The sequence below is a fragment of the Elephantulus edwardii genome, unplaced genomic scaffold, assembly GCF_000299155.1.
Source record: "Elephantulus edwardii isolate Elephantulus edwardi_28Jun2011 unplaced genomic scaffold, EleEdw1.0 scaffold00075, whole genome shotgun sequence".
NCBI classification, from domain to species: Eukaryota; Metazoa; Chordata; class Mammalia; order Macroscelidea; family Macroscelididae; genus Elephantulus; species Elephantulus edwardii.
The window spans coordinates 4,911,481-4,914,456 of NW_006399825.1; positions in this window are offsets into that span (position 1 = coordinate 4,911,481).

Sequence of the window (2,976 nt, forward strand, 5' to 3'; positions counted from 1 at the left end):
ATGTGGGAATATAATATTCAAGTCAAATTACATGATAAAGGTAAAGAATACACACAGGAATATGTCTTAGATGTTCTTTTAAACCAAAAGATTCTTGTATTATACTACTGCTCTGCTATTTTGCTAATTCAAAGGAGGGACATCAAGAATCCTTTCTCTCATTTTTAACAGATTCATATAGCTACAACACATAACATGCCAATTAAAAATGTTTACACTTGTTATTATTGTTGTGTGCTGTCCAGTTGACATGACACATAGAGAATCTGTGAACAATGGATCTGACACCTGCCCCATCCTGTGCCATCCTCATCATCTCTGATTTACTTGAGCCCATTGTTACAGTCACTGTGTCAATCCATCTAGTTTAGGGTCTTCCTCGCTTTCACTGGCCCTCCACCTCTCCACACATTGATGTCCATTTTCAAGAGGTAGACTCTCCTAGAAGCCTGCCCCAAATAAGGGAGATGAAGTTTCACCATCCTTATCTCCAAGGAGCACCCTGGATGTGCCTTCTTCCAGACAGATTTGTTTATTCTTTTGTCAATCTATGGAATATTCAGTATTCTTCTACGACATCATAACTCAAAAGCATTAATTTTTCTTCTGTTATTCTCAGTCCTGTCTAACTTTCAGAGGAATAACAAGTAATTGAAAAGATGATGGTTTGAATCAGATACGCCTTAGTCTTTAAACCGACATCATTACTCCTTAGCACCTTGGAAAGGGTTCCTGACAGTGATTTTCCACTGCAACATGTCTTTTGATTTCTTGACTGCCAGTACCAACGGTGTTCATTGTTGATCCAAGCAAAATGAAATTAACAAGTTCAAGCTTTTCTTCATCTCTCATGATGTTGACCATTGGCTCAGTAAGTGAAGATTTTTGTCTTCTTTTCGAGAAGTAATCCATATTGAAGGATGCGGACTTTAATCTTCTGTAGTAAGTGTTTCAAATTCTCTTCAAGCAAGGCTGTGTCATCTTCATAATGTAAGGTGTTGATGAATGGTCCTCTGATCCTGATGCAAAGGTGATGCGATTTGTTCTTTACAAAGTCCAACCTCTTGAGTGATTTGCTTGATTAGGTAAAGGGAAAGGATACAGCCCTGCCCCACACCTTTCTTGATTTTAAGCCATGAAACATTCACAGGTACTTTCACATGTACAATTTAGTACTATCAACTGCATTAACTATGATGCCTACCCATTCACCATTAATAATTATTGCCAAATATGTTTTTTTATGTGCCATCGAGTCACTTGTGACTCATAGCGACCCTATGTACAAGAGCTCTAAATGCTGTTCTATCCTGTGCCAACCTAGCCATCTCAAACACACTTATTCCCACCGCTCCAGTCACCGAATCGATCCATCTCACCAAAGGTCTTCCTCTCCTTCGCCTCCCCTCCACTCTGCCAAACATGATGTCCCTCTCCAAGGACCAGTCCCTCCTTGTTACATGCCCAAAATATGTCAGACGAAGCTTCAGAATCCTTGGCTCCAGGGAACATTCTGGCTTCACCCTCTCCAGAATAAACCTGTTTGTTCTCCTAGCAGTCCATGATATATTCAACACTCTTCTCCAGCACCACAGCTCAAAGGCATCAATCCTCTTTCTATCAGCCCTATTCACTGTCCAACTTTCTGATGCATAGCACATAATTGCGAAGACTATAGCCGGGATCAGGCACACCTTAGTCTCCAGCCTGACATCGTTGCTCTTCAGTACTCTTGAGAGGTCCCTCACAGCCGACTTTCCCAATGCAATTCATCTCCTGATTTCCTGACTGCTGTTACCAAGAGTGTTGACTGTGGAGCCAAGTAAATTAAAACTGTTAACTATCTCAATCTCTTTACCATCCATGCTGATGCTGCCAATTGGCCCAGTGGTTAGAATCTTTGTTTTCTTGACATTTAGCTTCAGTCCGTATAGGAGGCTGTAGTCCTTGATCTTCTGCATAATAAACAGAAACTTACTAAATAATGCTTCCTAAATAATGTTCACAATGTTCCCAGTGTTGAAGAATCCTTTACTTTTTATTACTTAGTTAAGGGTCGCTATTAAGTCTGCTGCATCCAGTTGGACTTAATATCCATGGTGCTCTATTTTCATCATAATTTCAAAATCAAATGATAAGGAATTCAGTAGCATTAGATTCTGCACTAGCAGAGATCTTCCCAACCATACAGAGGCTTCAGACAAAAATGGCAAACCAAGAACTCATGTCTACAAAGGCAATAGGGAAACAAAGTGACATGTTTGGTTTTTAACTTCCCTTATTTTTCCTTTTTTTTATTTTATTTATTTATTTTTACTTGTTTTCATGCATATTTAAATATTTCTCTGCTGTGTTTTTAAAAACCAGAATTCTAAAAAGAACTTGTGTTTGTTTTATCAGAGTAGTGGTTCAGGTTATCTATTTTTTCCCCTACCAACCAAGACGTAAAACTATTCTTTTCCTCCCTGAATACTATGTATAACATTTTTTGATCATTAAATTTTACTTTATTATTCTTTCTCTCTTCTATAAAACATGAACTAATGACCTATGAGGAGCTCTGGTGGCCTACGGATAAGAAGCGGCACTGCAATACCAAAGGCACGCAGTTTGAATCCACCAGTTAGTTGCTCCCTGGGGGAAAGATGGGCAATCTCCCGTGCAATTAACTGCCTCTGAAAACTCTCTGGAGGGTCGGCTACAGTTTGGTTCTGACTTCACAGTACACAACAATGACCTGTAAACAGAACTTCTGAATGATATGACCTAGTTGTTGTCTCCTGGAGTTGATATTCTATCCAATGTAAAGAAACTTAAAAGTCTTGCAACCTGAGCCTAGGTGGCCTACTAGTAAGTGCCCAGGCAATGGTAAACCTTTTCAAATAGAATTTGCTTTCACTACAAATATAATGAACAAGATAAAACAGGACTCAAGACTTTAAAAACAAGATGACCATATAATAACACAGAATATAA